We start from the raw sequence: 13,402 nt of genomic DNA on the forward strand, positions 1-13,402 counted from the left end.
AACTAGGTATTGGTATTTGCTAAATGTGACTCAAAGGGAAAGGAAGAGAGGAGAACCTGTATGGAGAGAGTCACGTAGCTATTTTCAGAGAAGTAGAAAGTTTCTGTCTGGGGATGCAGATAATTCAAGGCTACCTAACAGGAAGGGAACCTGAGAATAAATACAAAACTGTGATCTCAATCTTTTCTCCTCCTCTGAAATCCTGCCAGGGTTCACCAAGGCTGAATCCAACCAGAAGTCAGAGAGCAGGGGAGTGTTGGATGTGGGCCATCAGGTCAGCCTCTGTGGGCAAGAAGTAGGGTGGCATCCAAGGGCAAATGGAAAGATCCAGCAAGACCACCAAGGTTGAGTTTCTGCTCTAATGTGTGTTACTAAGCATTACCCATGGTCCATCTAAAATCACAGGCAGTGGCAACCTTAGACTGGGAATCAGGTCGTCTGATCATAATTATTCCCCTCTCAAACACCCCCTTTCATCATTTTTTTCCCCTTCTCTAATGGTTCCGTGCTTTGGTTAATTCAGTATCTTTCATGGTCAAAAGTTTTAAGTCTTTGGGGAACTGGGAGAGTCAGTGGGTAAAATCAAGGAAAAAATTCTTCTTCTCTCTCAGCACTTTTCTGAAGCAAAAGGAATGTGTCCAGTGTCATAATTCTGCAGGCTCTAGTACCTCTCAGTTCTTTCACTTTGTCATGTTATTACCTGTGAGGTTTGCTTATGGATCACACATCCTAGCAGGCCCTTAATGTTTAGATGCTTAGGGACGTTTGAAAGTGATCACACTTGAAATGTTCTCTATAGTTCGTAACTCTCTTGGCATGGAGCCTATGGTGGGTGAGTGCATGTCAAGGCTCAGAACTTTAGCCACAATTTCAATTTTTGAGCTGGGTGCGGCAGCCCACACCAGTAATACCAGCAGCTTGGGAGACTGAGCAGGAGGTTTGCAGGTTCAAAACCAGCCTCAGCAACTTAGTGAGGCTATAAGCAACCTAGTGAGACCCTGACTCAAAATAAAAAAAAAAAAATAAGAAAAGGCTGGGGATGTGGCTCAGTGGTTGAGTGTCCTTGGGTACAATCCCTGGTGTCTACACACACACATACACACACACACACATCGATTTTCTAACTAGGAAATTTCATTTATTCCCTTAGTGGGTCTTTAAATATTTTCTTTATCATGGTCCCTAGTGCTGGCATTTGGCTCTTTTTCCAGGGCTGTTTGCATGAAGAAACAAAGGTTGAGTCATTCCATGAGTATTATTGCATAAGCAAAGGACAGCCACACAATGGTGAGATGCAGATGCCAGCCTCCCACCCTCTCAGAGGGCATAATTCAAATTCATGCTTCAGAACATTTAAAAATAATAACTTGCTGAGGAACTTCCCCGGGTTACTTTTCAATTATTGAAACTGACTGTTCTATACTCAAATGTCAGGGCATCTGTTATGAGGGTAAAGGCTTGCATTGCTCAATACTTACTATGTTCAGGTTCCTACTCTTGATACTTTACATATATCATCTTATTTAACACCTACAACAATCCTCTAAAACCCATTCTCGCTTAGAGTTGTGGAAACTAAAGTGTTGAGAGAACAACTTGCCAAAATCCCATAGCCATTTATGCTAAAATATATAGGTCTGTCTTTTATTCACATGAAAGAAGCTTAGCAGGAAGCAGGATGGATCTGATATAGTAGCCCCTGGGTGACTTTGGGGACTCCAGTTCTAAATTTTTGCATACCATGCTATCCCACTGTGCGTATTCTCATGGTTCCTCATGGTTCAAAATAGCTGCTGGCACTCTAGCCATTTATACACATTGCAACTGAGAAGCAGGAAAAATTACAGAAGGAGGAGGAGGAGAAGGAGGAGGGAAAGGAGGAGGAGGAGGCAAGGAAGGAGGAGGAGGAGGAAGAAGAACAACAATAACAACAGAGGCCATTTACCCTACTTCTACCTCTTTGGCTAAAATTTAATATCAGGCTGCAACCTGGTTCCATGGCCTCACCTAACCAGTAGGGTGGCTAGAAAATAGTCTTTTGATCTAGATGGCAATATGCCCTGGTAAAAATGTGTGGTATTCTGTAAAGGACAAAGGGGAGAATGGATATAGGGGTGAGCAACAGCGTTCTTACCTGCAGTGGGGGGCTGGGTTGGAGCCTGGATTGTCTAACCCTAGAGGAGCCCTTGCTCTCTCAGGACTATACAGTACCCACCCTGAATGCTATTTTGTGATATTCCCAAACCCTTCATCATGGCATTTCCCCAGTAAGGTCTTCTTTGCTTTTGGTATTTTACATATTGGAGATCATCATCAAGAGAAGAGGGACTTTGATAAAGGCCAACATCTTAGCAGAACAGTTTGGACAAATCACCAATGAGGGTTTGGAGCGGGACCAGGATCATAAAACGGTAAGGACCTGAGTATGTGGTTGAAACACAGGCCTAAAAAGACCTGCCTGGCTCTCTTTTTGCAGGGAGTGGAAAAAAAGCCCTTAAATCTCCGGCCTACTGGACCTCAAAGAAGCCAAACATATAAAGTCCTATCATCTTTCCGTCTTCATTTATATTAATCGTTTCCTTAAATAAACTTTTTTCTCAAAAGAAAATATAAAATGTGGAAATTTCACAAAACCCATGCTGGTAAGGGTAATGAAAATTCTATCAGCAAAAATGTGTTTGATTAATCATATACATGCATGATTTTTCTCTTATACCATCTGCTTAGAAGATGAAAAATGTATTCTGCGGGTAGTTTGGCATAAAGTATATTTATAGAAAGATTTTATTTATAGTCTGCCAGTGGATTCTGAGCCTGCCATGACATAGCTTTCAGAACTAGGTACGCTGAAATGTTCAAATATTAATGCCAACAACATTCTTATCATTAAAACATGAAAGTTAAAATGTTTTCATATTCAGTTCATATTTTAGAGTCTCTGGCTGCAGACTGAACAGTCTATTTGGAACACAGCTTAAAAAATATTAGAACAGAATTCGATAGCCTTGTTTAATCTCTGTGATTGATGGCATCTAGTGATTCTGGCTAGTCTTTTTTTTTTTTTCTTTTTTCTTTTTCTTTTTTTTCTGGCTACCCAGCATGAAGAACAACAAGGCTTATCTCAGAAAACATTTCCACAGAATGGAATATATGTGATCACTGATTTTTGGTGATGAAGAGACCCCATTACAGGAATTCTATAGCAACAGGGAAAAAACTCTAGAGGGTGAAATTGAGATCTTGGATCCTTGGCATTTGCTTGTTAGAAGCAGAGAGATGATTAAACAATAACACTAGCTCTCTGAAAAAATAAACCAGGCCCTGGTCCATTGTCACATCCTTATCCATGCACGTATTGCATACGTTAAAATTTCAATCGTCCTTGATTGTATTTTAAACCTCAAGGATGCCTGTGTAAGCTAATGTCCCATTTGAGGCAAAAGAAAAATCCTGTTGCTTTTGTGGGTTTTATGAGAAACAGATGGGGCAGATTCTGGGAATATTCTGGAAGGGGCTGTCCTTCTCTTCTTGGCTAGCTGCCTCCAAGTATCACTAATACATAGCAAAAGTATCCCCAAACATTCTTTTTATGTCCTCTTCTGATCTGAAACGTTGTTAATACAGCCCTCTGAATGAGTCAGATCTGCAGTCGATTAATATACATTGAGAGGTGAGAGGCCAAGCCCAGGAAAATTGAACGTTTCTCACTATCACTAATATTGGATCTTTTCTAACCTTTCACAGAATAAACTCAGTGGGCAAAGTCATGTTCACAAGTAACAATGTGAGGAAAACAAACTTCGTGCTGCCTCCAAATCCAAACAGTTGCAACCTGCAGAAGAGTTAAGGCTTATGGGGGGAAAAATTTGCCTTACTTAAGGGAAAAAAAAAAAAACAAACCTTATTCATGGAAAGCCTCTTCTTTAAGAAGCCAGAATTGCATCAATAAAATAATCAATAGCACATAATGACTAACATGTGCAACCCTCCAGGTGTTTGTTAGCAGAGACAGTGGGAAAGCACATTTGGACATGTGTAGGGAGGCGTTCCTTCTGGCGGGTGAGCAAGGAACCAGATGTTGGAGATAGTTGAGACGAGCTGCAGAACATACCGCAGAAGATGTCAGAGGCATCCATACGCAGAACTCTCTAGCCCATGTTGAGACAGGACCTACGGGATGAAGGTGGACTTGAATGTGCAGGAGACATACATGCTCGACCCTGCCTGGACTTAAAGGGATGGACATCCTGTCATCTTGTCCTGTGTCCCTTCTAGGACAGCAAACTTCCCTGTGCTATGGTGTCCCTGAGGGCAGCTTAAGCCCCAAGCTTAGTCCTTCATTTCCCCTGTTGAGACATTTCTAGCCAGAGAGGAAAGCGTCCCTAAAAATAGTGACAAATATCTATGGAGTACAATCATATCACGACACCTCTGGATGAGTGTGTCACAACCATAATTTCACTGAATCCTCACAAACACTCTACGAGGGATGTTTTAGGGGAATTTTATTACTTGTCCTACATTAAAAAAAAAAATTCTCTTAGCCCACATTCCTGGAATCAGAATTAGGCTGAAAATTGGACTGAGCCCAAAGTAGCACAAGACAAATGATTAGGAACTTGGCAGAAGTGAAGAACAAGGAAAGAGCTAAAGTGCAGAGTCAGATGGAGGCAGAGTATGAAGTGGGGACTGAGGATAAGACAGAAGCAGCACCTTGAGATCTGAAATCCCCAGGCATTGCTAGCAGGGAATGCATGGCAAATATCATGTCAGGGTGACAGTGTGGACTGAATCATCTGAAACCCCTCTTAACCTGTGAGCCAGACAGGGCACTGCTTCATCAAAATGGTATCACCTTGGGAAACACATTGTAAATAAAAAGCAGGAGCAAAGCAGGTCGTTCTTACAAATATTATGATATGTGTGTTTGAGTTGTAAAAAAAATGCAAAAATCTTTTGGTTGTAGCCCAGGTGGCAACCGGATTGTGGTTGAGATGCTTGGGATTTATCTGTAGCACAGCCCTGACCTAAATATTCTTCTGGTTCCAGCTGCTTCCTTCCTCCAATTCTTTTACATCCACCTTGCTCCTTTTTCCTCCAGAGGGCACCAACACCCCATCCCTGGGATCTGGGTTCTGCGCCAAACGTTAAAAACGTCTCTCTACGGGAAAGAACCTGGTTATAGACCAATAAACCAATAACGAGACTTCCTATTTTAGTTTCAAATATCTCTAAAAACAAATTGCATCTTGTTTAAACCCAGACTGATCATTAAACAAAAAAAAAAAACAAAAACCCAGCGTATTTGGGAGAGGAAAACTTTGAGACTGTGTTCATGGTCTCCAAATGAGAGAGACAAAGTTCAGCTGAGTTCCAACAATTATGCATGATTGTGCATTCACACTCACAGGATATTTTCCTTAAGTCTTGGTGGGAGCATGAAAAGAGACTTTATTTTGTATGTGGGACTGGTATACAAACCAGAGAGCACACACTGGCGACAAACAGTCTTTGTTTGAACCCAAGCAGCCTCGGTGTACGAGGGGTGCCAAAGAAAGTCGAACACTCCTCTGTTGAACACATAACACTTTTATTTGTGGCAAACAATATTATATACAAAAGGATATATCAACGTGGACTTGCTGCATTCTTGTTTTCATGCTTCATTTTTCGTTTTCATGCATTCTTGTTTTCATGCTTCGTTTTTCCCCATCTTTATTATTGTGGTAAAACCCATAAGTGACACTGAGTATCAATGCCATATTTTCTGTACTTAAGCAGTAGGAAGCAATATGCCTATAGTCTTTGCTTTTTGTTTTTAGGTTGTGAGCTGATGAGCACATGGTGGGAGTCATTATTTATAAAGGCTGTTTACATAAAGTTGATGGCTTTCATCACGTTAAATTTACAATAATTAAAATCTAACATTGACTGATACACATAATTGTTATTGTGCTACAAAGTTATTAAGCATAAATGGTATGCAGCTTGCATAATTAATAGTTTCATCCAGCAAAGCCCAATTTGGGTATTTTCTTCCTCATTCTACTTTGACTCTGGCCATAGATGCAAAGTCATAACGATGTTGTCATTTTTCTCTAAAATCATTCTTTTCTCCATAATTTACTTTTCTTTGGTCTCTCTCCTTTTCTGCTGCTTCTCTTTTTCTTTATCTTAGTGACAATAGTAGCCATCCTTGTCACCACCTTCATCTCCCCCAAATGCTGATACCCACATGGTTTAGAAGAACATGTTAGAGGACCTGCCTCCTAACAGAGGGAGACTCTTGGTCTCAGAACCCCTTCTTCTGCTGTTCTCCAGGGCAAGGTTCTTAGGAGTTGGCCCTCCACCTTAATAACCCCAATCAACTTTCTAGGGTGATTGCAATAAATTAACATAAATTTGGTGGCTTAAAACAAAGTCTGAAATCAAGGTGGCAGGAGGGCCCTGCTCCCTCTGAAGATCCTCCCTGTCCTCTTCCTCCCATCCAGCCATCGCTGGCAATCCTTGGTACCCCTTGACATGGCAGTTCTCCAATTCTCCTTCCATAGTCACATGGTCTTCTCCCTGTGTGTCTCTGTGTCCAAATTTTCCTTTTTATAAAGACATTAGACACACTGAATTTAGGGCCCACTTTAATTCAGTTTTTATGACTGCATCTTGATTTGGCAGCATCAGCAAAGATCCTATTTCCAAATAAGGTCATGTGCATAGGTTGCATGCAGATAGACATGAACCTTGAGGCAGCAAAGATCCTATTTCCAAATAAGGTCACGTGCATAGGTTGCAGATAGACATGAACCTTGAGGCAACACTACTCATCCCAGTACATTCCCTCAGCCCTACTCTGTCTCCTTCACGAAGGGTCTTACATCTGCTTCCTGTTCCTCCTCCTCTTCATTGGTTCACTTGTTGCCATGTTTTCACACCTGGCCCAGAACTGGGTATAGTTGAATAAATATTTGTAAAAAGAATAAATTCCAGAAGCATGCTTTGTAAGGGGATTGAAGCTGTATCAACTCTAAAGTCTGACACTGGATTTCCTGAAAAGAGAAGGTGTATAGAAAGAGGGAAATCTAGCAAGGTGCAGTGGTGCACGCCTGTAATCCCAGAGGCTTTGGAGGATGAGGCAGGAGGATCAGGATCCAGAGTTCAAAGCCAGCCTCAGCAATAGCAAGGCTGCAAGCAACTCAGCAAGATCCTGTCTCTAAATAAAATATTAAAAAGGACTGGGATATGGCTCAGTGATTGAGTGCCTCCAGGTTCAATCCCTGGTACCAAAAGAAAAATGAAAAGGAAGAGGGGAACCTAGGCTAATATTTTAAAGCCATAAGAGAATGAGGAAGGCCTTGTGGGGAGAGGCAGGGACTGAAGAGCCCAGAGTCTCAGAAAAGGGAGCCCAGACAAAAACAATTGGCTTCAAGGAATCAGGGTTGCTGGGACACAATTCTCTAGTCCTAGAGCTGTACAGAGGGGATGAGAAGGCTGTCATGGGAGATAGAGTGAGAAATAGCTCTAAAGCCATCCATTATGTTGGGAAACATTTCCTATCACACGACCCATCAAGAAAAATCTACACTTACTTGTTGCTGTTTTTAATGGGAAAGAAAAAAAATGTAAACCCAAATATTACTAGGATAATTAAATAAGGTAGAATTCGGTGGAAGGGCATAGGTTAATGATGCTCTTTTTCCTAGGATGAAGTTATATGGTGGGGTCTCTAGGAGAAAGGGTAGGCCCCTGATAGAACAAAGGGAGAGTGAAGAGGAAGCTGAGTCTGGTATGCTTATCTGTGTCTCTGCAGGGACATGAGTAGAAGTGTTTCATATTTAGAGCAGCTGGGCTGACCTACATCTCGGCAGGTGTTTCCTGTAAAAAGGGCTGTACCAATAATGATCACAAATCCTATGCCTGGGGTGGTAAGATTCATGGGTGACTCATGGATGTCACAGAATAATTATTACATTTATTTAAGGAACTTGCAAGGGTTTGGAGGCCACATTCATTGTAGTTGTCACAGAAGACCCTTTGAATGACGCATGTCAGGTGATGAAAAGAAAATCCTAGTAAGTCATATTTTAAGGCCAGAGCAGAAATTTTAGCCAACCAGATGCTCTGGGAAGGGCTGATTTTAGAGCTGGCTCAGCAAGCTTGCACAGACTCAGAGGTTGTGAGAGCAGAGTAAGCCTGAGGTCTCTCCTGGTCCAGCCTCCTCTTCTTCCACCGAGAAAATGGAGACCCAGAGAAAGGAAGTGATTGGTCACACACATGATTTGAGGCAAAGCCTGGATGGAGGGCCAGATGTCCTGAGCCAAATGTTCCCTCCACTCCCCTTTACAGAAAAAAAATTTCATAGCTATCTTAAGTCTAGGTATTCTCTGCTATTCTTTAGAGTGCCAAAGTGATAGAAGCCTTTAGAGAAGTTCAAACAAAGTGAACACATAAGCCAAAAAGAAGATGAAAATGAGAAAATCAATTTATTCATTTATAACACATTTACTGGGCTCTGATTTGTGGCCAGATACTGCTCCCAGGGCTGAATCATTATTTTAGCAACCGATTTAAAGACACACAGTATATTGCTGAGGATCAAACCCTCAATTTGGTCAGAATTCTTGCTTTGGTATTATTTTTTAACTCAACTAAATATTTACTATTATTTTTTAACTCAACTAAATATTCCCTGTAGGTTTTGTTGCTCTCAAATAAAATATCTGGTTTTTCATGGTAGTGGAAAAACTACCGTGAAGGCAGGATGGTGGGTATTGGTGAGGTCGCTGATAATAGGTTGATGTGAGATCTTCTGAAGGCCAATGGGACTCAAATAGTCATGTTGATCTTTAATCAGTTGGTAATATGGACATGTAGAAGTCACCCTCTGCAAACCCTCTGTCCCCACCTTCATATTCCCTTAGGGAAAGATACATATTTGTACTGAAAGGTAAATGCTACATTCCATTCCCTCTATTCTTTCTGAATCTACCTCTGAATTGTGGGCAAAGACAAGATGTTTAGTTAAAACCCTGCTGCAGGCCTGGCGCAGCCGAGATGAATTTTATGTGCTGTCTCTCTCTGTACTGATACTTACATTGCCATGGGCTCTTTCGTTGCCTAGCAAGATATCCAAGATGATTTCCAAGCATGATTTCCTGATACCACCCTACATCTCTCACCAGAGTCTTCCTTTCAACTAGCCCAAAGCTTTCCCTAGTCACTTCATCTACTGCTGCAGTTCTACTTCAGGCCACTGTGGCCACTGTAGGGACAACACGTGATCTTCCTGTGTCAGGTTTTGTTCCTGCACTAATCTCTGCTATATCAGACACAAGTGAAGTCTTCCTAAAACATCAATGTCATCATAACATATTCTCTGCAGATGTGTCCTGAATGATGACAAAAATTGGACTGCCTCCATGCCTAAGAGTTTACTCATCAGCCTGGCTGGAAATCAGAATCTTATCATTTATTCTCAAGAATCTATAATTGCCTCCTCTGTTGTTTTTGTATCAACCAGAATTTAAGCATTCAAGACTCCTACTCTAATTTTATTCTCTGATTCTCTCCCAAATACACCCTCTCTCTTCCTATCAGACTGCCTATCATCTGATTGGCTCTTCAGATGGCCACTGTTCCACACATTATTTTTATTAATAAATTTTTACTTTTGATAATGTGGTTTTTCTCCCCATGTCCAAATCTTATCCCATCCAGACATTGTTTCATCTATTCTAATCTTTACTGTGTTTTTAAAAGTTTATTCCAGGGACCAGCTTCTTCATGATGGTCACATGAGTAAATACTCTCATCCCTTCTGAAGTATCTAAACTGCTTCTTGAGAATCACCAACTACAGGACCTGATGATGTTCAATGTAAGACTTCATTATATACTATCTTGTATCATTTTGCAATTATTTTCATACATGTTTCATTCATTAAATAGAAATTCCTAACAACTCCCTTGAAGGATTGTCACATTAAAAGTACATTGCTTGCTTGGGTTGGAGTTGTAGCTCAGTGGTAGAGCACTTGCCTTGCAAGTGTAAGGCACTGAATTCAATTCTAGCACAGCATAAAAACAAATAAAGGCATTGAGTCCATATACAACTAAAACCCAACAACAACAACACTAAAAAATAAAATTTTAAAAAAGTAGAGTGCTTGGAATTGTGTCTGGTCTACAGTTGACCTTTGATGAGTTTCCATTTTCTTCCCTTCCTCTTTAAAGAAAAGGTTGAAGGTGATCTAATAACATTGTCTTCTTCATAGTGGGTATTGGATGCAATCATACAGTATTTCTTAATCAATACTTATTGACCAGAACATGGCTGACCTAGAGACCCACACCCTCGAATCTGACATCAAATATGTATATTTATGTACCCTTGCTCCATAATATTATTCCTTTCTTAAATCAATATTCTAAAATTATAATATCTAGTAACCTACTTATTACAGCAAACTTTCATTGTACCCCACTCATTGGTACTTAAAGATTAGTTTGGAAAAGGTACAGACTAAAATTTGTTCTTGATGGCATAGCACTGCCATTATCCATTATGCCCTTTACTTTGAGATACGTGAATGCTGTAAAATCTGCAAGCCTTGCTGAAAAGTGCACATTTTCTATTTTCATGCACGCCTTGCTTTTCTGTTGGCAGAAGAGGAAACCAGAGATTCAGAAACTAGGAAACTGGGCTGAAGTGAGTCCAATTTTCTAATTCTCAAAGCCCTTTTCTGGACAGCTGCCCTTCTAAGGGAGTAGTCAGTTTCTACTCTTGCTTTTGAGTGCAGTCTTGTTCTATTCAGATGTTCTTTCACAAACTTTTTAAACTCACTAAAATTAAAACATTTCTTTCTGACTTCCAGAACATTGTTTATAGTTCTCAACTGCTGGTCAGAGTGCACAATTACTCTCTGGAATAAAAGCACTCTAAATCATATTTATTTCAGTTTCAGCTACTATGCATGAAAGCTTGTTTGAGTTTTCTGTACTGTGATAAGATTGATGTTGCACACAATTATCGTCAGCCCTGTATATTCTGTAAACAATTCCCAATTTGGCCATAGTTGTTTCTAAAGCAATATTCCTTTGCTAGACTGCATTGTACCATAAAACAGATCTTTGCAAAGTATTCTAATCATCGAAATCTAAGACAACATATTATTTATTTCAAATGGTCAGCAATGTTCCAAATGCCAGTGCAAATTAGATTAGAAATTATCCAGTTGGTGTGTAAACAACCCACTAATTTACCCAGTGTCTGATTCTTTTGTTTGATATTCAGGAATTTGAATAATTTAATGTTGTTTAGCTCTCAGTTCAACCTTTGCTTTCTGGATATTTACTTGGAACTTCCCAGTATTTGTTTAAGGATATGAGGAGCGCTTGGGGAGGTTTTTTTTACTGCTCAGGAGGCTGGCACAGAGATGTTGGAGCACTTGTAAAGATAATGTGGTGGTAGGTTTACAATAGTCTTTCCTGCTTGGTTGAAGAAGTGATTCTCTAAATTTCTTCTGTTGAGAATCCACGCAGTAGCTCAGCTTTCTTGAAAGATTTACCACCAGTGACACCAGGCTGGAACATCTGAGCAAAACTGAAAAGACAATCAATCAAATTCCTTTAAAGCATTCCCAGTCTTCCATTAAAAAAAATTATTTATTTCCTTTGTGGTTTGGAACTTTAGAATAAAACAAATCTAGTCTCTGTTACCTTGTAGCTGTTTGTAATTTGACAAGTTACTTAATCAGTCTGAGCCTCAGTTTCCCATCTGCAAAATGGAAACAAAAATATCTTACAGCCAGGTGTGGTGACACATGCCTGTAATCCCAGCAGCTTGGGAAGCTGAGGCAGGAGGATCGCAAGTTTGAGGACAACCTCAGCAACTTATGGAGGCCCTAAGCAATTTTGTGAGACCCTGTCTAAAAGAGCTGGGGATGTAGTTCAGTGGTTAAGCTCTCCTCAGTTCAATCCCTGGTACCAAAAAAAAAAAAAAAAAAAAAAGAAAGAAAGAAAGAAAGAAAGAAAAAGAAAAAGAAAAGAAAAGAAAAGAAAAGAAAAGAAAAAGTTTTGTTTGGGAGGATTGCAGGAATTAAGTGAGTAGAACATGTAATAAGATGTTAGGTTATTTTGCTCTAGAAAATCCCCTTCCTCTTTTACATTTACTAGGAAAATCTACCTACTTAAGGATATGACAGCTTACTTAAAGAATGATAATTTGCAGAGGAAAAGCATTATTTTCCCTCTCTTCCTTTAGATGAAACTTCTTTTGCCATCTCTTTCCTGATCCTAACTCATTCTAAAGGACTGAAATTTTGCACCTTTCAGCTCCCGTTTATGAGATAACAACTATAGTGTTAATATGACCTTGTCCAAGGTGACCAACCAAGAAACAGGAGCACAGTAGAAGGGGGACAAAAATTTAAAAGGCGAGAAGCCCTGGCATGCCCAAAGCGGGAATAGCTTTCTGTTCTCCCATGGAGCCCTCTGAACCCCTACAGCCTAGCAATTAGCTCTCCTATGGCCAGATGGGGTTAAGGACTAGATCTGCTGTTAAAAATGCTCAAAATATAGCTGGTGGTGATGGAAGATTTGCTTTATTAGTTCATTTTTATGTATGAGAAAAACTGTAGTCAAAAATTCAGTATTCATCTTTTTTCAATTTGGGTCTAAGAGATTTTTGGCATTAAAGCTTTTTCAGTTTCAAAGGTTCCAACTCTGGCTGTATTTATGTGACGCCAAACCAACTAGTTGAAAAATTACAAGTATGGGAAATTAGCCAACTCTTTTGTCTACAAACTGCCAACCAACCAGGTTGCCTGATTTTTTTTTCTTCACTGAATTGCCCCATCATTCAACCGAATTGACTGACAATGGCCTGCCAGATCCAAACAAAGCATAAAATCTGTTTTGTATAATTCCAAGTATTGATTCATTGTTGTCTGGTGGAATATGCTCATTGTAGAAAAATATAGATAATATAAGAAAACAAAAATCACCCAAAGTCCTACCATATACAAATATTGATATATACCCTTGCAGATTTTCATACATTAAACATATTTTATGCAACTTTAAATATGATTTTCACCTGATTTTTCTTTTTTTTTTACATAATGGTCTATTTACATATATCAGTAAATATCCTTTAAAAATCATTTTTTCTTTTTTTTTTTTTTTGCCTTTTATTCCAACATATCCAGGTACTATTGTTTATTTCACCAATCCCCTATGGTGGGTGTTTCCAATTTGGGGCTACTATAAAAAATGCTGCAATAATACTTTTACAAATACAAATTTGTGTATACTTTTGATTATTATATTAGCAAAAAACTTTCAAAAAAGAATATTTTAAAACTCAAAATGCACATTGCCAACACTTCTCACCCATAAGGTTATAAAGT

This window comes from Urocitellus parryii, chromosome 1, assembly GCF_045843805.1.
Source record: "Urocitellus parryii isolate mUroPar1 chromosome 1, mUroPar1.hap1, whole genome shotgun sequence".
Lineage (NCBI taxonomy): Eukaryota > Metazoa > Chordata > Mammalia > Rodentia > Sciuridae > Urocitellus > Urocitellus parryii.